The 22,360-nt window shown below is 39.0% G+C and overlaps 1 pseudogene; it reads right to left on the minus strand.

Annotated features, from left to right (window-relative positions):
* Positions 1 to 20,663: 20,663 nt before the first annotated feature.
* On the minus strand, positions 20,664 to 22,114 carry LOC129534976 (ras GTPase-activating protein-binding protein 2 pseudogene; annotated as a pseudogene).
* Positions 22,115 to 22,360: the final 246 nt, after the last annotated feature.

Consider the following 22,360-nt stretch of genomic DNA (forward strand, 5'->3'; position numbering starts at 1 on the left):
GCGCTGTGTTTCTTTCAAACTTATAAATTCAGAAATTAAATGAACACATCAGCTATAAAAAATACATTAAAAATACAAAACAATTGGGTTTTAAAGAGATAACTGGGACCTCGAAGGTCTCTGATACACAGGAAATCTAGGATGGAGAAGGGAAAAGCAGTTTGTTGTTGAAGATTGGAAGGGGGAGTAACACTACTAATTATTCACTTCAATTGATTGATGATTGAGGAAATAAGAGAGCCTAGTGAGCAATCACCTTGCACAAAATCAACCCATAGGAGATATGCATTTTGAACTAATTGTAGGCATATCTCCTGCCTCTTCCATCTTATTAAGGAACATTCGTAACCACTTATGAGAAACAAGGTGGCCCCATCACAGTCAATTTGACAATTCTGTGAATGTTCAGTAATTTCATTTTAGTATTTTATTTCTTCTTCCCTCTGTGAGGGAGAAGATAGTCTGCAATTCTCAATTGTTACAAAGTATTCTTTACACCTACAGTTGTAATTATTTCCTATTGTGTAGGATAAAAGAGCCTGTAAAGTACACCACTCTCAGCCAAACTTTGAGATAAAATCCTGATAATCCACAAAATCAAACTTTTCCTGAACCCTTCAGGAAAGAGACAGGGCTCTACAGGAAAGAAAAAACAGAAGACTTTCTTTAAACTGGCAGAACCTCATGAGATAAAGGAAAAGAATTGAGGTCCTCATTTCACGCCAGTCAGAATGGCTACTATCCAATAGTCTACAAGCAATAAATGCTGGAGAGGATGTGGAGAAAAGGGAACCCTCTAATACTCTTGGTGGGAATGCAAACTAGTACAGTCACTATGAAGAACAGTGTGAAGATTCCTTAAAAAACAGAAATAGTACTGCCAAATGACCCAACAATCCCAATGCTGGGCATACACACCAAGGAAACCAGAATTGAAAGAGACACGTGTACACCAATGTTCATCTCTGCACTGTTTACAATATCCAGGACATGAAAGCAACCTAGATGTCCATTGGCAGACGAATGGATAAGAAAGCTGTGGTACATATACACAATGGAATATTACTCAGCCATTAAGAAGAGTACATTTGAATCGATTGTAATGAGGTGGATGAAACTGGAGCCTAATATACAGAGTGAAGTAAGCCAGAAAGAAAAACACCAATTCAGTATACTAATGTGTATATTTGGAATTTAGAAAGATGGTAATGATAACCCTGTATGTGAGACAGCGAAAGAGACACAGATGTATAGAACAGTCTTTTGGACTCTGTGGGAGAGGGTGAGGTTGGAATGATATAGGAGAATGGCATTGAAACGTGTAAATTATCATATGTGAAACAAATTGCCAGTCCAGTTTCAATGCATGATACAGGGTTCTCAGGGCTGGTGCACTGGGATGACCCAGAGGGATGATATGGGGAGGGATGTGGGAGGGGGGTTCAAGATGGGGAACACATGTACACCTGGGGCAGATTCATGTCAATGTATGGCAAAACCAATACACTATTGTAAAGTAAAGAAAAAAAAGGAAAGATAACATAAAAATTGGGCAGAAATAAATGCAAAAGAAACAAAAGACCATAGCAAAAATCAACAAAACCAAACCTGGTTCTTTGAGAGGATAAAAAAAAAAAAGACAAACCATTAGCCATACTCATCAAGAAACAATGGGAGAAAAATCAAATCAATAAACTTAGAAATGAAAATGGAGAGATCACAACAGACAACACAGAAATAAAAGGATCATAAGAGACTACCATCAGCAACTATATGCGAATAAACTGGACAACTTGGAAGAAATGGACAAATTCTTAGAAAAGGACAACTTTCCAAAACTGAACCAGGAAGAAATAGAAAATTTTACCAGACCCATCACAAGCACGGAAATTGAAACTGTAATCAGAAATCTTCCAGAAAACAAAAGCCCAGGTCCAAACGGCTTCACAGCTGAATTCTACAAAAAATTTAGAGAAGAGCTAACACCTAGCCTACTCAACCTCTTCCAGAAAATTGCAGAGGAAGGTAAACTTGCAAACTCATTCTATGAGGCCACCATCACCCTAATACCAAAACCTGACAAAGATGCCACAAAAAAAGAGAACTACAGGCCAATATCACTGATGAACATATATGCAAAAATCCTTAACAAAATTCTAACAATCAGAATCCAACAATTCATTAAAGTGATCATACATCATGACCAAGTGAGCTTCATCCCAGGGATGCAAGGATTCTTCAATATCCACAAATCAATCAGTGTAATACACCATAATAACAAATTGAAAGATAAAAACCATATGATTATCTCCATAGATGCAGAGAAAGCCTTTGACAAAATTCAACATCCCTTTATGATAAAAAAAAAAAAAGCCCTCCAGAAGGCGGGAATAGAAGGAACATTCCTCAACATAATAAAAGCTATATATGACAAACCCACAGCAAACATTATCCTCAATGGTGAAAAATTGAAATCATTTTCCCTAAAGTCAGGAACATGACAAGGGTGCGCACTCTCACCACTACTATTCAGCATAGTTTTGGCCACAGAAATCAGAGCAGAAAAAGAAATAAAAGGAATCCAAATTGGAAAAGAAAAAGTAAAACTCTCACTGTTTGCAGATGACTTGATCCTCTACATAGAAAACCCTAAAGACTCCACGAGAAAATTACTAGAGCTAATCAATGAATAGAGTAAAGTTGCAGGATATAAAATCAACACAGAGAAATCCCTTGCATTCCTATACAATAATAATGAGAAAATAGAGAAATTAAGGAACAATTCCATTCACCGTTGCAATGAAATAATAAAATACTTAGCAATAAATCTACCTAAAGAAACAAAAGACCTATATATAGAAAACTATAAAGCACTGGTGAAAGAAATCACAGAGGATTCTAATAGGTAGAGAAATATACCATGTACATGGATCAGAAGAATCAATATAGTGAAAATGAGTATACTACTCAAAGCAATCTATAGATTCAATGCAATCCCTATCAAGCTACCAACGGTATTTTTCATAAAACCAGAAAAAAAATTTCACAATTTGCGTGGAAATACAAAAAGCCTTGAATAGCCAGAGCAATCTTGAGAAAGAAGAATGCAACTGGAGGAATCAATCTGCCTGACTTCAGGCTCCACTACAAAGCCACAGTCATCAAGACAGTATGGTACTGGCATAAATACAGAAATATAGATCAATGGAACAAAATAGAAAGGCCAGAGAAATATCCACGCAACTATGGACACCTTATCTTTGACAAAGAAGGCAAGAATATTCAATGAAGAAAGATAATCTCTTTAACAAGTGTTGCTGGGAAAACTAGTCAACCACTTGTAAAAGAATGAAACTAGAACACTTTCTTTCTAAGGCCCACTTGACTTCACATTCTAAGATGTCTGGCTCTAGGTGAGTGATCACGCCATCGTGATTATCTTGTTCATGAAGATTTTTTTGTACAGTTCTTCTGTGTATTCTTGCCACCTCTTCTTAATATCTTTTGCTTCTGTTAGGTCCGTAGCATTTCTGTCCTTTATAGAGCTCATTTTTGCATGGAATGTTCCCTGGGTATCCCTAATTTTCTTGAAGAGATCTCTTGTCTTTCCTATTCTGTTGTTTTCCTCTATTTTTTTGCATTGATTTCTGAGGAAGGCTTTCTTATCTCTCCTTGCTGTTCTTTGGAATTCTGCATTCATATGCTTATATCTTTCTTTTTCTCCTTTGATTTTTGCTTCTCTTCTTTTCACATCTATTGTAAGGCCTTCTCAGACAGCCAATTTGCTCTTTTGCATTTCTTTTCCATGTAGATGGTCTTGATCCTTGTCTCCTGTACAATGTCACGAACCTCCATCCATAGTTCATCAGGCACTCTATCAGATCTAGTCCCTTAAATCTATTTCTCACTTCCACTGTATAATCATAAAGGATTAGATTTACGTCATATCTTAATGGTCTAGTGGTCTTCCTGACTTTCTTCAATTTAAGTCTGAATTTGGCAATAAGGAGTTCATGATCTGAGCCACAGTCAGCTCCTGGTTTTGCTTTTGCTAACTGTATAGATCTTCTCCATTTCTGGCTTCAAAAAATATAATCAATCTGATTTTGGTGTTGACCATCTGGTGATGTCCATGTTTAGAGACTTCTCTTGTGTTGTTTGCTATGGCCAGTTAATTCTCTTGGCAAAACTCTATTAGCCTTTGTCCTGCTTCATTCCGTGCTCCAAGGCCAAATCTGCCTGTTACTCCAGGTGTTTCTTGACTTCCTACTTTGGCATTCCAGTACCCTATAATTAAAAGGACATCTTATTCAGGTGTTAGTTCTAAAAGGTCTTGTAGGTCTTCATAGAACCGTTCAACTTTGGTTTCTTCAGTGTTACTGGTTGGGGCACAGGCTTGGATTACTGTAATATTGAAACGTTTGCCTTGGAAACGAACAGAGATCATTCTGTCGTTTTTGAGATTGCATCCAAGTACTTCATTTCGGAATCTTTTGGTAACCATGATGGCTACTCCATTTCTTCAAAGGGATTCCTGCCCACAGTAATAGATATAATGGTCATCTGAGTTAAATTCACCCATTCTGGTCCATTTTAGTTCACTGATTCCTGGAATGTCTATGTTCACTCTTGACATCTCCTGTTTGACCACTTCCAATTTGGCTTGATTCCTGGACCTAACATTCCAGGTTCCTATGAAATATTGCTCCTTACAGCATCAGACCTTACGTCTATCACCAGTCACATCCACAACTGGGTATTGGTTATGCTTTGCCTCCATCCCTTCATTCTTTCTGGAGTTATTTCTCCACTGATCTCCAGTAGCATACTGGGCACCTACCGACCTGGGGAATTCCTCATTCAGTATCCTATAATTTTGCCTTTTCATACTGTTCAAGGGGTTCTCACGGTAAGTATACTAAAGTGGTTTGCCATTCCCTTCTCCAATGGACCACAATAATCACGATGTTGTGATCACTCACCTAGAGCCAGACATCTTGGAATGTGAAGTCAAGTGGGCCTTAGAAAGCATCACTACGAACAAAGCTAATGTAGGTGGTGGAATTCCAGGTGAGCTATTTCAAATCTTGAAAGATGATGCTGTGAAAGTGCTCCACTCAGTATGCCAGCATATTTGGAAAACTCAGCAGTGGCCAACGGACTGGAAAAGGTCAGTTTTCATTCCAATCCCAAGGAAGGCAATGCCAAAGACTGCTCAAACTACAGCACAATTGCCCTCATCTCACAGGCTTGTAAAGTAATGCTCAAATTTCTCCAAGCCAGGCTTCAGCAATATGTGAACCGTGAACTTCCAGATGTTCAAGCTGGTTTTAGAAAAGACATAGGAATCAGAGATCAAATTGCCAACATCCGCTGGATCATGGAAAAAGCAAGAGAATTCCAAAAATCATCTATTTCTGCATTATTGACTATGCCAAAGCCTTTGACTGTGTGGATCACAATAAACTGTGGAAAATTCTGAAACAGATGGGAATACCAGACCACCTGACCTGCCTCTTGAGAAATCTGTATGCAGGTCAGGAAGCAACAGTTAGAACTGGGCATGGAAAACAGACTGGTTCCAAATAGGAAAAGGAGTACGTCAAGGTTGTATATATTGTCACCCTGATTGTTTAACTTTTATGCAGAGTACATCATAAGGAATGCTGGGCTAGAAGAAGCACAAGCTGGAATCAAGATTGCTGGGAGAAATATCAATAACCTCAGATATGCAGATGAAATCACCCTTATGGCAGAAAGTGAAGAGGTACTAAAAAGCGTCTTGATGAAAGTGAAAGAGGAGAGTGAAAATGTTGGCTTGAAGCTCAGCATTCAGAAAACGAAGATCATGGCATCTGGTCCCATCACTTCATGGGAAATAGATGGGGAAACAGTGGAAACGGTGTCAGGCTTTATTTTTGGGGCTCCAAAATCACTGCGGATGATGATTTCAGCCGTGAAATTAAAAGACCCTTACTCCTTGGAAGGAAAGTTATGACCAACCTAGATAGCATATTAAAAAGCAAAGACATTACTTTGCCAACCAAGGTCTGTCTAGTCAAGGCTATGGTTTTTCCAGTGGTCATGTATGGATATGAGAGTTGGACTGTGAAGAAGGCTGATCGCCGAAGAACTGATGCTTTTTAACTGTGGTGTTGGAGAAGACTCTTGAGAGTCCCTTGGACTGAAAGGAGACCCAACCAGTCCATTATAAAGGAGATCAGTCCTGGGTGTTCATTGGAAGGACTGATGGTAAAGCTGAAACTCCAATACTTTGGCCACCTCATGCGAAGTGTTGACTCACTGGAAAAGACTCTGATGCCGGGAGATATTAGGGGCAGGAGGAGAAAGGGACGACAGAGAGTGAGATGGATGGATGGCATCACTGACTTGACGGACATGAGTTTGAGTGAACTCCGGGAGTTGGTGATGGACAGGGAGGCCTGGCGTGCTGTGTTTCATGGGGTCACAAAAGGTCGGACACAACTGAGTGCCTGAACTGAACTGAACTGAGAACACTTTCTAACACTGTACACAAAAATAAACTCAAAATGAATTAAAGATCTAAATGTAAGTCCAGAAACTATAAAACTCCTAGAGGAGAACATAGGCAAAACACTTTCCAACATAAATCACAGCAGGATCCTCCTCCATGACCCACCTCCAGAATACTGGAAATAAAAGTAAAAATAAACATGTGTGACCTAATTAAAATTGAAAGCTTCTGCACAACAAAGAAAACTATAAGCAAGGTGAAAAGACAGACTTCAGAATGGGAGTAAAAAATAGCCAATGAAACAATGGACAAAGAATTAATCTCAAAAATATACAAGCAATTCCTGTAGCTAATTTCTAGAAAAATAAACGATCCAATCAATAAATGGGCCAAGGAACTATACAGACATTTCTCCAAAGAAGACATACAAATGACTAACAAACACATGAAAAAATGCTCAGCATCTCTCATTATCAGAGAAATGCAAATCAAAACCACAATGAGGTACCATTTCACGCCAGTCAGAATGGCTGCTATCCGAAAGTCTACAAGCAGTAAACGCTGGAGAGGGTGTGGAGAAACGGGAACCCTCTTACACTATTGGTAGGAATGCAAACTAGTACAGCCACTATGGAGAACAGTGTGGAGATTCCTTAAAACTCTGGAAATAGAACTGCCATAAGACCCAGAAATCCTACTTCTGGGCATACACACTAAGGAAACCAGAATTGAAATAAGCACGTGTACCCCAATGTTCATCGCAGCACTGTTTATAATAACCAAGACATGAAAGCAACCTAGATGTCCATCGGCAGATGAAAGGATAAGAAATGTGTGGTACATATACACAATGGAATATTACTCAGCCATTAAAAAGAATACATTTGAATCAGTTCTAATGAGGTGGATGAAACTGGAGCCTATTATACAGAGTGAAGTAAGCCAGAAAGGGAAACACCAAATCAGTATAATAACGCATATATATATAATTTAGAAAGATGATAACGATAACCCTGTATGCGAGACAGCAAAAGAGACACAGATGTATAGAACAGTCTTTTGGACTCTGTGGGAGAGGGTTGGATGATCTGGGTAGTATGGCATTGAAACCTGTATGTTATCATACGTGAAAAGAATCACCAGTCCAGGTTCGATGTATGATACAGGATGCTCGGGGCTGGTGTACTGGGATGACCCAGAGAGATGGGATGGGGTTCAGGATGGAGAATATATGTACACCCGGGGCGGATTTATGTCACTGTATGGCAAAACCAATACAATATTGTCAAGTAATTAGCCTCCAATTAAAATAAATAAAGTTATATTTAAAAAATTTATTGCTCATTAGAATCACAAAGTTTTTTTTAAAAAATACCGAGGCGTGGACATCATGCCAGACCAGTTTAATCAGAATATAGTGTTGGTGGAGCCCAGGGATCAGCATTTTTTAAAAATCTCTCCAATTCTTTCAAATGCACAGCCACACAATCATTGATAATGATATCATGATACCATGATAATCACTATTCTACATCTGTTCTTTTAATAGCACTCCTGTAAATTTACACTTCAAGGTATTGTTTTCACATCTGTTTTCTAGAGTGTATCTAGGGTGCAAGATGAAAATCTCTTATTCTAAGAAATAATAACCTTAATAATGCTAACAACAGTGATGTAACAAGGTTGGGGCTGTGGAGCAACTGCCCTGAGTGCAGACAATAAGGGGTATATTTTCTGTAAAGAATTTTAAAATAATAATATAGTCAGCTAAAAGTGGGCTTGCTTTTTATTATCACCATGTGCCACCATTTCTAAACAATGTTACTAATAAAACCTACTTACAAGGCAAATCGCTCCTACTGCCCTCCCCTCTTAGTATGCCTCTGCTAAACAATAATCACTTTTATAACCAGGTAGGGGAAGTGCAGTTGCTGTAAGTTAGTTTCAACTATAATTTCACAAGGGAGACAACAGGAAAGATATCTCTGTAAAAAGAATCTTCCAGAGTTGTTAAGGTAATTTAAGGAGAAAAGGCATTCTTTATACTAGCTTTGAATAATAAGCCTCTCTTTCTTTGCAAAATAATAGTGATGTTTGAGGGCTCCCCTTGTGGCTCATGGTCTTCCCTGGTGGCTCACACAATAAAGAATCAGCCTGCAAAGCAGGAGACCTGAGTTCCATCCCTGGGTTGGGAAGATGCCCTGGAGGAGGAAATGGCAACCCACTCCAGGATTCTTGCCTGGAGAATCCCCATGGACAGAGGCGCCTGGCAGGTTACAGTTCATGGGGTCACAAAGAGTCAGATACAACTGAGCAACACAGTACAGTACAGCACTTGTGGCTCAAAAGGTAAAGAATCTGCCTGCAATGCAAGAGACTTGAATAAGAAAACATGATGTATGGTTCAATGTAACGGATTGGCCAAAAATTTCATTTGGGTTTTTCTGTAAGATGTTACAGGGATACATATGTCCCCTTCCTCTTGTGGCCACGGGACTAATAAAGGTCAGTTTTCATTCCAATCCTTAAGAAAGGCAATGCCAAAGAATGCTCAAACTACCACACATTTGCACTCATCTCACACGGTATTAAATTAATGCTCAAAATTTTCCAAGCCAGGCTTCAACAATACGTGAACCGTGAACTTCCAGATGTTCAAGCTGGTTTTAGAAAAGTAAGAGGAACCAGAGATCAAGTTGCCAACATATGCTGGATCACCAAAAAAGCAAGAGAACTCCAGAAAAATATCTATTTCTGTTTTATTAACTATGCCAAAGCCTTTGTGTGGATCACAATAAACTCTGGAAAATTCTGAAAGAGATGGAAATAGCAGACTACCTGACCTGCCTCTTGAGAAATCTGTATTCAGGTCAGGAAGCAATAGTTAGAACTGGACATGAAACAACAGATTGGTTTCAAATAGGAAAAGGAGTACATCAAGGCTGTATATTGTCACCCTGCTTATTTAACTTCTATGCAGAGTACATCATGGGAAACGCTGGGCTGGATGAAGCACAAGCTGAAATCAAGATTGCTGGGAGAAATATCAATAACCTCAGATATGGAGAAGACACCACCCTTATGGCAGAAAGTGAAGAGGAACTAAAAAGCCTCTTGATGAAAGTGAAAGAGGAGAGTGAAAAAGTTGTCTTAAAGCTCAACATTCAGAAAACTAAGATCATGGCATCCGGTCTCATCACTTCATGGCAAATAGATGGAGAAACAGTGGCTGACTTTATTTTTTGAGGCTCTAAAATCACTGCAGATGGTGATTGCAGCCATGAAATTAAAAGACGCTTACTCCTTGGAAGGAAAATTATAACCAACATAGACAACATATTAAAAAGCAGAGACATTACTTTGCCAACAAAGGTCCATCTAGTCAAGGCTATGGTTTTTCCAGTAATCATGTATGGATGGGAGACTGGGACTACAAAGAAAGCTGAGCGCCAAAGAATTGATGCTTTTGAACTGTGGTGTTGGTTAAGACTCTTGAGAGTCCCTCGGTCTGCAAGGAGATCCAACCAGTCAATCCTAAAGAAGACCAGTCCTGAGTGTTCATTGGAAGGACTGATGTTGAAGCTGAAACTCTGATACTTTGCCCACCTGATGCGAAGACCTGACTCATTTGAAAAGAGCCTGATGCTGGGAACGATTGAGGTCAGGAGGAGAAGGGGACGACAGAGGATGAGATGGTTGGATGGCATCACCGACTCAATGGACATGAGTTTGGGTAAATTCCTGGAGTTGGTGATGAACAAGGAGGCCTGGCATGCTGCGGTCCATGGGGTCGCAAGGAATTGGACACGACTGAGTGACAGAACTGAACTGAACTCCCTCTTGAACCTCCTTCCTATATCCCACCCCATCCCACTCTTCTAGGTGTCACAGAGCACCGGTTTGAGCTCCCTCAGTCATACAAGAAATACCTCTGGTTGATTCATGTTGATGTATGGCAGAAACCAACACAATATTGTAAAACAACTATCTTTCAATTAAAAATAAATAATTTGTTTTTACAAAAGATATTACAGAGAAACCCATATGAACTTTGTGGCCAACTCAATGATATTCATACATCCTGAATTGTGCAACTGATGTAGTAGATATAAACCTGGCACACATTATCTATTCCCACTTCCTTCTAGTGTACTTGCCTGTAGTGGAGACACTAGAAGGATGAAAACTCCGTGCTTCTGAATAAAAATTAGAGAAATTTCAATAAGGTAGGGACATCTTCCTGCAACTTTGGCCATTGCTAATCACCAAAAGCAAGATCTGGAAGACTTGGATCTTGCTGCACCAATATTCCAGGGTGCAGTTACTAGATCTGTGAGTACTGAAAGGTAATTGTAGTAACGGCAGTGAATTCCTTATCATTGGATTGCAGATATGGCGATGTGGTCTTAAGCTTAACTGTAATGTTTTAGTCATGAGCTCCTCACTGCTATCACCTTCTTGAATGAAGCAGCATTAAGAACACCCTAATGGGTCAGTTAGTCCTTCCTAGAAGCCTAGCCTAGAGTCTACATTACTACTGGTAACTTTATAAGCCCCTAATTCCCTGTATTAAACCATTATAGGCTTAAAATAGCCCACGTGGTCTTGTTTTTTTATAAATGAATGCTACCTGATACAGTATTAGGTGCCATTCAAAGATTTTGCAAATATTTATTAAGCAGTTATTGCAGTGAATATGAAAAGTAAAACCCTGCTCTCAAATAGTCTATATTTTAGTGGCAGAATACAAAAATGAAAGATAAATATGTTTATAAAAATAAATTTAATAAATAATGAAAATATATAAGTATAATTTAACAAATAAATATATTAAAACAATATAGTATACTAGAAAGTGATAGGGCTAGTGAAGTGAAATAAGAGAGAGGGGAGTGCTAGGGTTTGGAGCAGGATGAAATTTTAAATGAAGTGAGGATATTATTCTTCATTAAGAGGGTAATATTTGATGAAAGACTTGAAACGGATGAGTATCCATACTAATTGATCAGATGTCCATTCTAATTGGTCAATGACTCTGACAAACAAATTGGAAAAATTACTGAACACAGAAACTGGAAGAATTCATAACAAATGAATATTTTGACCCTTAAAAGTCTACTGAATTTCCTTTGCCAGCAGCAGAAGTCCCTTCCCATAAGTTGATGAATGTGGTCCTGCCTCGCTGAAATATCCCATAGTGCTCAGTTCAGTTCAGTCACTGAGTCATGTCCAGCTCTTTGTGACCCCATGGACTGCTGCATGCCAGGCTTCCCTGTCCATCACCAACTCCCAGAGCCTACTCAAACTCATGTCCGTCAAGTTGGTAATGTCATTCAACCATCCAACCCCATAGTGTTATCACCCATCAAAGTCTGACTGGAGCAAGGAGAAGAATCAAGTGCAAAAGTATTCCAAGATTCTGTTAATTTTTGTCTAAATAAACTTGAGGAATTTGTGCATGAATAGATTTAAGGCTGCTATACAAAGGAAGAACATACTTTTTGATAGGATTTGTAGAGATGGTTAATTTAATAATACCTGATTTCAATGAACTAGCTCAGATAATGACACATGATTTATCAATAAGGCCAATCAAGAGTATAAGTCCTGGTAAAACCCCTGCAGTGTGAGCTAGACAGCTACAGAATAGTACTGTAGGATTCAGAATGAATTAGAAGTAAAAAAGCTGTCACACAGATTACAGTTCAACTCTGAGTCATTTTGCAAGTCAGGAAAATCTCAATCCTAATATAAGATTAAGATGAAAGCAGATTGCTAGTGTTCCCAGGTACCTGGCAGAAGCAATACTTTTGGAAGATAAAATTATCTAAAGCTTCATCAGTTCAGTTCAGTTCAGTTCAGTCGCTCAGTCGTGTCTGACTCTTTGCAACCCCATGAATCACAGCACGCCAGGCCTCCCTGTCCATTGCCAACTCCCAGAGTTCACTCAAACTTATGTCCATCGAGTTGGTGATGCCATCCAGCCATCTCATTCTCTGTCGTCCCCTTCTCCTCCTGCCCCCAATCCCTCCCAGCATCAGAGTGTTTTCCAGTGAGTCAACTCGTCACACGAGGTGGCCAAAGTATTGGAGTTTCAGCTTTAGCATCAGTCCCTCCAATGAACATCCAGGATTGATCTCCTTTAGAATGGACTGGTTGGATCTCCTTGCAGTCCAAGGGACTCAAGAGTCTTCTCCAACACCACAGTTCAAAAGCATCAATTCTTCAGCGATCAGCTTTCTTCACAGTCCAACTCTCACATCCATACATGACCACTGTAAAAACCATAGCCTTGACTAGACGGACCTTTGTTGGCAAAGCAATGTCTCTGCTTTTTAATATGCTATCTATGTTGGTCATAACTTTCCTTCCAAGGAGTAAGTATCTTTTAATTTCATGGCTGCAATCAGCATCCACAGTGATTTTGGAGCCCCCCAAAATAAAGTTACTACTGTTTCCACTGTTTCCCCATCTATCTCCCATGAAGTGATGGGAATTGTTTCTAAAAGCAAATGTTTAAATACACTTCCTGGCATACATGAAACAGAAGCCAAACCAAGCAATATGAACAAGAAATAAAAGCAATGGCAGGGCACAGAAACAGAACTATGTTGCTAGATACTGAAATTTTCAAGCATAAATTTTAAAATAACTTTGTTTACTAGCTTCTAGGAGATAAGGACAATGATGGAAAATTTAAACAGAGAACAAGAACAGAGAAACATATACCAGATTTTTAAACAGTGGAACTTCTAGAAGTAAAAACCGCAATAGTTGAGAATAAGAATTAGTAGTTGAGTCAAACAGAGATTAGATGCAGAGGAAGAAAGAATTCATGAACTAAAATATAGTTATGAAGAAAATATCCTGAACTTCACTAGTGGTTCAGTGATTAAGAATCTGCCTCCTAATGCAGGGAACACAGGTTCAATCCCTGGCTCCAGAAGATTCCACATGTCACTGAGCAACTAGCCCCATGAACCACAAATATTCAGCCCATACTCTGGACCCCTTGAGCTGCAACTGTTTGAGCTTGTGTTCTCTAGAGCCCGAGCTCTGCAACGGGGGAGTGAAGAGGGGTGACATGAGGGGAAGACTGGGAAAATGAGGGGCCTGTGCACTGCAAATAGAGAATATCCCCCATTCTCCACAACTAGGGAAAGACCTCTCAGAGCAATGAAGACCTAGCACAGCCAAAAATTTTAAAAATATATATCCAGAAAATTCATGGAGACAAAATGAAGTATGGGTAAATAGAAGGAAGGACAATTCTGCTTCTGGGTATATACTTAACAGAAAAGCAGGTATATGTGCATAGCAAGATATATGTAAGAATTTCATTACAGCATTATCATAACAGTATCAAACCAAACATAACCCAGACATTTTTCATCAGGATGGATAAATTGTAGTATATTCACAGAATGAACACTATACAACAATCAAAATGAGCTATAACTACCTGTGACAACTTGGGTAAATCTCACAACTATAATAATGGGGAAAAGAAACCAGATAAAATATGTATATTCCCATTGAATATATACTCCCAATATATGTTTTCTAAACAAGGTTCAAAGACAGGCCAAATACTGTGTGATGAGGGATGCATGTTAAGGTGGTAAAATTATATATAAACGTAATCTAATGCTTACCCAAAAAATCAGGATAATAGTCATAATTTGGAAAGAGAGAGAATCATTTGACTTTAAAGTAATTAGCCTCCAATTAAAATAAATTAATTAAAAAAATAAAGTGGCATACAGAGGATTTCTATAGACTTCCCTGTAGAAATGGCTGAGCAGGTAAAGAAGCCACTTGTAATGAAGGAGACCCAGAAGACATGGGTTCAGTCCCTGGGTCAGGAAGATATCCTGGGGGAGGGAATGGTAACCCACTCCAGTATCCTTGCCTGGAAAATTCCATGGACAGAAAAGCCTGGCAGACTACAGTTCAAGGGGTCACAAAAGAGCTGGACATGACTGAGCAACTAAGCGTGCATGTGCACACACACAGACAAACACAAGCAATACCTCATTTTGTAATCTGCATGATTATTGTACAAATGTTCACTTTTATTGTACAAACGTTTCACTTTTTCACAAAGCTGTACATTTTTGTTTTTTGCACTTTTCTGAGTGTGTGTTATATTTCATTAAAAAGGAGGATTTTTAAAGTAATGGCTTTAGTGGCTGTCCTCTGAAGTTTGGAGAGCAAGGTGGGAGGTCTACTATTGAAATGGTCTTCCTTATTTCTGTGGGAATGATGGTATCAGTGGTAGCACTGAACCACCAGAGGCAAGGTCAGCATGCGGAGCTAGAGTATCCTTCAGAATGGCTGGACCTGCATAGGAACTTAGGTAGTAGCTAATTAATTATGATGCTCTTGGACTAAAATAGATGAGCAACTGACTAAATTCCTACTGTATTTATATGTATATAACATAGGCCCTTACCCAATTCCCAAGCCTGAGACAATTGATTAAACAAAAGCTCCTTTAGGGAGAATCTTTTAATATGACCATAAGTATGTACTATGCACCTTTATTCCTAGATTTACCAAAAGGAAGCTGTAGTCATTTACCAGGAAAACTGCATGCTGGGTAAAGAGAAATACCTAAAGCCTTTAGGGATCATTGGTTGCTGGTTTTGAGCTATGCTAAATCCCAGAGGTCTAAAATGTCATTGTGGTCTATTGGTAAATGCAGGGATTTATGAGTCCAATGACAAAATGGGATTTCAGCCATCTCACAGAGGGCTCAGTAGGTCTGTAAACCAATCATCTGACTATTCTTCCAGGTCTCACATGCATAAATTAGAATTACTATTTGGGCGTCCCTTGTGGCTCAGCTGGTAAAGAATCCACCTGCAATGGGGGAGACCTCGGTTCTGCCTGAAATGTGGGAGACCTGACTTCAATCTCTGGGTTGGGAAGATCCCCCTGGAGAAGGGAAAGGATACCCACTCCAGTATTCTGGCCTGGAGAACTCCATGGACTGTATAGAATTATTATTTAGCAACTGCTAAAATCCCTACATTGCCTAAAAAAGAGCTAGGTGAAAGCTTGAAACTTTCCTCTCTACAACAATAAACCAAACAGAATATTGTATTACTGGGAGAAGCACAAAGAGTAGTGACATCATCAAAGATATGTGCAGGGATTGTGATTCCTGTCACTTTCCATCTCAGTGGTCTATTTTGCCTTTGCTGTCGAGTCAGGTCTTAGAGAGAGCCACAGGGAATTATCTTCAACTTAATCAATGAGAAGCCCCAATTTGCAGCTTCTGTTCTACATGTAGTACCTTCAGGAGACTGAAGCAAATCGACACAGTCCCTAGCACCTAGTTTGCAGTTATCAACCTGGGAAATTATTCAGTCAGTTCAGTTCAGTCGCTCAGTCATGTCTGACTCTCTGTGACCCCATGAATCACAGCACGCCAGGCCTCCCTGTCCATCACCAACTCCCGAGTTCACTCAAACTCATGTCCACAGAGTCGGTGATGCCATCCAGCCATGTCATTCTCTGTCGTCCCCTTCTCCTCCTGCCCCCAACCTTTCCCAGCATCAGAGTCTTTTCCAGTGAGTCAACTCGTCGCATGAGGTGGCCAAAGTATTGCAGTTTCAGCTTTAGCATCAGTCCTTCCAATGAACACCCAGGATTGATCTCCTTTAGAATGGACTGGTTGGATCTCCTTGCAGTCCAAGGGACTCTCAAGAGTCTTCTCCAACACCACAGTTCAAAAGCATCAATTCTTCGGCGATCAGATTTCTTCACAGTCCAACTCTCACATCCTATACATACCCTTGTACCATTCAGCATGAAAGACCAGAAGCAATTGCCTCAAATCCAACAAGAACTGCTCTTAGAGTGGCACTGTTTTGTTTCAACATTACATCAATTTTTTTCTCATAATTGAGAACACTGGAACCTTGTCTGAAAGGACATATCGCCAGTCTATGATTATTGATGACATCATGCTGATAAGAATGTGGTGAGCAGTAACTCCAAATATCTTGGTGCTTAGAAGATAAGATCCGTGAAGTTTCTAGAAGTTCATTGGCCAGGGATATACTGGGGTATCCTCTCCAAAGAGAAAAGCAAGTTTCTACATCTCATAGCTCCTACCATGAAATAAAGAGGCACAATACTTGGACACTTCTTTGCAATTGGGTGTAAACCTACACCAAACTTGAATGAGATGCTTTGACTCAGTCACCAAGTAACTCATAATTCTGTCAACTCTGAGTGAGCCCTGAAAGAGTAAAAGAAGTTTCTCCAGAGTGGTCAGGCTGTAGAGCACGTAGCTCAGTCACTTGGGCCTGTGGTCAAACAATCAATGGAAATGTAAAGATACCTAAAACTGAAAATAATTAAAAAACACTATAAAACAAAGCTTCCAGGCTATAATAATAGCAGTATTTTGAGGGAAATTTATAGCCTTAAATATCTATAATAAAGAGGAAGCAAGTAAAAAAGTAATGAGATAAATGAGATAACTGTTTAGCTTAAGACATTGTTTAAAAAAGCCCAAGAGAGTAAGCTCAGTGAAAGTATTAATACTAGAAAATATAAAATAAATGACACTAGGAACTAATGAAATTAAAAGCAAAGATACAAAAACAGAAGACCCTTTCTTTGGAAAAAGTAACAAAATAAAGAAGCCTCTGGCAAAATTGATCATGAGAGGAAAAAAAAAGAGAAGACAAATAATATATGAATGAAAAGGGAGGTGTAAATACAAATAACATAGTGTTATAAAGGATAATAAAATAAAGCCATCAGCACCAAAAGCCAACACTTTCGAAAACTTTGGAGAAATAGAATTCTTAGAAAAAATATTACTTATCAGAACTTATTCAAAAAAATTTTTTAAAATCTTAAATCATCTTGTAACTATTTTAAAATGTTAAAGCAGTGGTTAAAATCTTCCACCAAAGGAAATATTAGATCAAAACTGTTTTATAGATGAGTTCTACCAAACATTCAAAAAATAGATAACACCAGTTTTATACAAATACTTTTGGATAACAGAAAATGAGGGAATACTACCCAACTTATTTTTCAAGGCAAGTATAGTTTGACACAAGAACAATGAAATTATGAGAAATGAAGATTAGGGATTCTCTTGACTCATGAATACAGATGTAAAACAAACAAAATATTAGTAAATCAAACCCAATGGTGTATAGAAAAGGCAGTTTATCATAACCCAAATGAATTTATCCCAGATATGCAAGGATGGTTTAGTATCAGAAAAATCTATGAATGCACCTTACTACATTAGTGGATCAATATGGAAAACTACATGATTATTTCAGTAGATGTGAAATCTATCAACAAATTAAAAATCCTTTGGGGATAAAAAGGAAAGTTCTTAAATTAGAAATGGAAGAAGAGATGTCTTAACCTGATAAAAATACTTGTAATCATAAAGTTAGCATTACCTAAAATAAGCAAACATTGGAAGCATTCTTTTTTTTAAATGCTGCAGACATCAATAGTTTATTGTTTGTTTAGTCCAAATACATTCAAAATGGAAACTCAAAGAATACTTTCCACCTGAAACAATTAAACTAGATACTACTAGCATATAATGCTTAACACATTACAGCAATAAAGATGGTAATCCGTTGTCTTCTATACCTACTAAAGCCAAGATGGTAAAGCCAATTTGGTTGCAATAGCGTCATAAGGATAGAATAGAATATCACCATCCAAAAAGTAAAAACAAACAAACAACAACTATAAAAAAAACTCAGCAAATAACAGTTATGGTAGATGAATATTTTTACTCTGCTTCACTGAAAACGGGACAAAATGTTAAAAGTCCACAGTACTGCAGGTGAACAATCACCATGTAAACTTCTCCATGTGATGTTTTAATGTTTTATTCATGGTATGTAAAGACTGAAGCTGAATAGCTCTTTGCTTTAATTTTCTATTACACTTAACATTTATCATTAGTTTTGGTGCCAGACAGTTTTCATGGGTGGTAGGGCAATATCTTGGATTGAAAATTTTATATATGTATATATCAAATGAAGGAGAAGGAAAAAGAAATGAAAGAGGAACAATATGCTATATATATAAAAAGAAAACACTGACAAGAAACCACTTATTTAAAAGCAGTTTGAATAAAAGCTTCAAAACTCAAAAGTAACTTTCTTGTAAGAACTTCAAGTACTATACATTAGAAAGCGTAAATGTATTTCAAACAGGAAAAAAAAATCCTTTAGCTCCCTAAAATGGAAACTGAGAAATCTGTGTCCACAAAATATATCCAATAGTGCAAGACTTTTCCTCGAACATGGAAAGCCTCATTCAAGGGGGGGAAAAAGGGATAGGCTTAATTTTACTTACATTGCCCGGTACATGAAAAACAAAATATGTGCATCATTTGCTAGTTTACTAAATCGCAAACAGTTTCATAATTAAGAAGCTGTTTGTTATTATGTCAAGTGCATTTTTTGTTTGTTTTTACTAAGACAGAATGGAGAAGTCTTCCATGCTACAAGCAGCTTTTAGTGGCCACACTTATTTACCCCACTCCTGGCCTGAAACATCAGAAACTGGTAGGTACCAAATACTCCAAGCATAAAATCGGATATCCTTTGTCGTATTTGTGGTTTACTGGAACTTGCTATAAAGACAGACAACAATCCAGCAGCTACAAACTTTGCTCACAGAATTGTTTAGAGATTCATGTAAAAAATAAAAGACGTCATCCCAGACTTAAATTCAGAGCCACTTGGGTGCTGACATCAGGTCAAGAATTGTGCAAAATGAATGACAGTTCCCTGCCCTCCCCCTAAATAGAAAATGCAAACACTTAAGAGCTGCTGTTCTTTTCTCTGAAAATTGCAGTATCCTCACTTCAGGTTTAAGTGCCATTTATGGAATCTGACTGCTTTTAGAAGGTCACTAAAAATGTACATCAAGTTGACTGACTTTTCCAAGCACCTCTCAAGTGATATGCTTCAACATTCGCCTTCAGGCTAAGAGAAAAGTCAACAAGAGACTTTGACTCAAATAACTGACTTCCTCCTTCCCTCTCCCTCCCAAACACACAAGACTCCCTCCCACAGAGAACACAAAGTTGTTAACTGAAGAACAAGGTAAATAATATACTAGTCAATTTAACTGATTTTAAAGATACTGCACTTTTTATATAGTTCAATGATTTCTCAACATTTTGCAGCTGTTTGGCTTTGCAGCACATCAATTTATACACTAGACTGTACAAAATTACCAGCAAGACTGGAATGATGTATTAATAGAAGGCACCATCATGCGTATTATATTACCAGAGGACAAAAATACAGTAAAGACAATTTTCACTGTACACAGCTTAAAGAAAGGAAAAGGGGGAGGAGGAGTGTGTTGAGCAGCCAGCCATCCCTGTACTGAAGAGGGGCAGGTAGAACAAAACCTTAGATATGGAGCTACTAAATCTGGTCTAATAGTCAAGACCATAGCATTTGAAGTTCTGATCTTTGTTGTTTAGTTCATAACTAAATGACTTCCTTCTGGAATATACTTGTAGTCTTGTTAAGGTTTATGTGTACACACGCTGGTCACAGCAAGCAGGTAAAAATGCCCTCATCATTTCACAAACTATGCTCTACTGGACAAAAAGATGAAAAATTTTTTTCCCCTGTTGCTTCCTGTTGCAGATGTCAAGGTTAATGAGTTCAGAGTACCCAATAGTGCATTCTGATGAGTGGAAAACAAATTTCTGTTGGTTTGTATTTTTGGGGAGAGCCAAGAAAAAAAGGCAAGATTCTCCAATTGCACAAATTGCACTATTTGTATTTCCAACCATAATAGGCAGAAACAGTAACACTTAAACAAAATGTGCAGCACAGGATTTTTTGAATTCAGTTGGGCATGTCCTTTTAAGTTCATTTTGTTGTAGATAGTTTAAGATATGGTCATTTCTCAGTCCTTAATTCTCCAAGTCTAGATTTATAAATTAAAAATGCAAATCCTGTTGTAAAATTGGGGAAATAATGTCCACCTCAATTTAACTGATAACCGAGAGATGCTTTTCACATCAAATAAATGATCAAAAAGGCTGTGTCACATTCCAAAGCCAAAAAAGAAAATTATAAGAATGCAAACACGATGAATAATGTACCATTGCCAAGACTTTGCCAACAGTGGAGCCTCAGCGACGCTGTCCTGTGAAGCTGCCTTCCATCTGCCCGGCTCCTCTCCCAGAGCCAAGTTTCTGTGCCATGCCACCTCTCGAAGGGAGTCCTCTTCCATCCCGGTCGCACATCATTCCACCACCTACTATTCCCTGGGGACCACAAGGACCTTGATCACTGCACCTAATATCCTGGCGGTCATCACCACCACCTCGAGCTTCTCACTCTCTGGCAGCTCTTGTCTTTTTCTCTTCCACATTTAAACTTACTTCCCCTCGAAACATAATTGGTTTTGAAATTAAGATTCTCTGAACTGGTTCAGAGTTATCAAAAACCACAAAACCAAAATTTGGAAGGTTTCCCCCAACACGCTTCGTATTGATGTGAAGTTCCGCAACATTTCCAAAACCCATGAAGAACTCTTTTAGTTCATTTTCATCAATACCATGTGGCAAGTTACCAACAAAGAGTTGATGACTATCTGGATAGCGAATTATTCTACAGTTGTCAGAATCATTCTGTTCAATATCTCCTCTGCTTGGTCTTGGTCCTCTAGGAGGGAAACCAGGTCGTTCTCTAGGTCGTTGTACATGAACACGAGGTGGCTGAGATTGAACTTCTGGTTTAGCTTCCACTCTCGGCTGTGAGACTGGTGCTTTAACATGGGGTGGAATTCCAGAGGAAGAAACAGTGCCACTAGGAGGCAGGTTTTTACTGGTCACTGAAGCCTTTGATGGTTCCTGTGGCAGAGAAACAGGTTCAGCAGGCAGAGGAGAAGCAGACTTGTCCTCTAACTCTTCCAAGTTCTTCTCTTCCACTGGCGGTTTCAGCTCTTCAGTCTTTGTTTCAGATTCTGGCTCAGGTTCAGGTTCATGCGAGGATTCTTCTAAAGGCTCCTCTATGCCATTAAGTCACAGGGTGAGCTTCATAGTAACCGCTGTTAGCATTCTCCAGCACAGGTTCTGGAGACGGGTTGTCTTTCCTCTTGTTCTTCCTCTACTTCATCTTCTGATTCTTCATCAAGTTCTGGTTCAGAATCACCAAATACTTCATAACGAAACATATTGTGAACATGAAACTTATTTGGAACAGATCCTTCAGGAGCCAGAACAAAGGTTTGCAGAAACTTCCTCTCTGGTTGTCCACTGTTAGACAGCAAACCCATGACCTGGCCCACTACTCCATCACTCAGGGTTAATTGAGCATCCACATGACGAATTTTAGTATGACATTCGCTGAAGTTCAGAGATAATACTTTGTGGTGCATACCATTTTGGCCATAGACAGCCTCCTGGGGCTTTCCACTAGCATCTACTCCACCACGAACATAAGAATTCCTGCCATAAAACCTGTGTAAATATTCTGGAGCTTTATCCAGCAAAGTATAATATTTCCTCACAAACTACCGCCCTACAAGCAGCGGACTGGGCTTCTCCATAACCATTTCTTTGCTGCACAACGTCAAATACTCCAACCAACAGCAGCGGTGGGTACATCTTGCCGAGGTCAGCGGGAGAGTCGCTGAGGACCGGCTGCAGCAGGTTCTTCTCACTCGCCGCCCCCTCCCTCTGACAGATCTCAAGCCTAGGAAGCCAGAGAGCGGAGAGCAGGTTCCCCTCACAACCACCTCTTCCTGGGCACCAGGTGCTGTGGGGAGCGACAAGGAACAGGGATTGGAAGCATTTCCTTTCAAATCAGGATCAAGGCAGGGAAA

The sequence above is a fragment of the Moschus berezovskii genome, chromosome X (assembly GCF_049115385.1).
Source record: "Moschus berezovskii isolate FMDL1 chromosome X, NW_MosBer_1.0, whole genome shotgun sequence".
NCBI lineage: Eukaryota > Metazoa > Chordata > Mammalia > Artiodactyla > Moschidae > Moschus > Moschus berezovskii.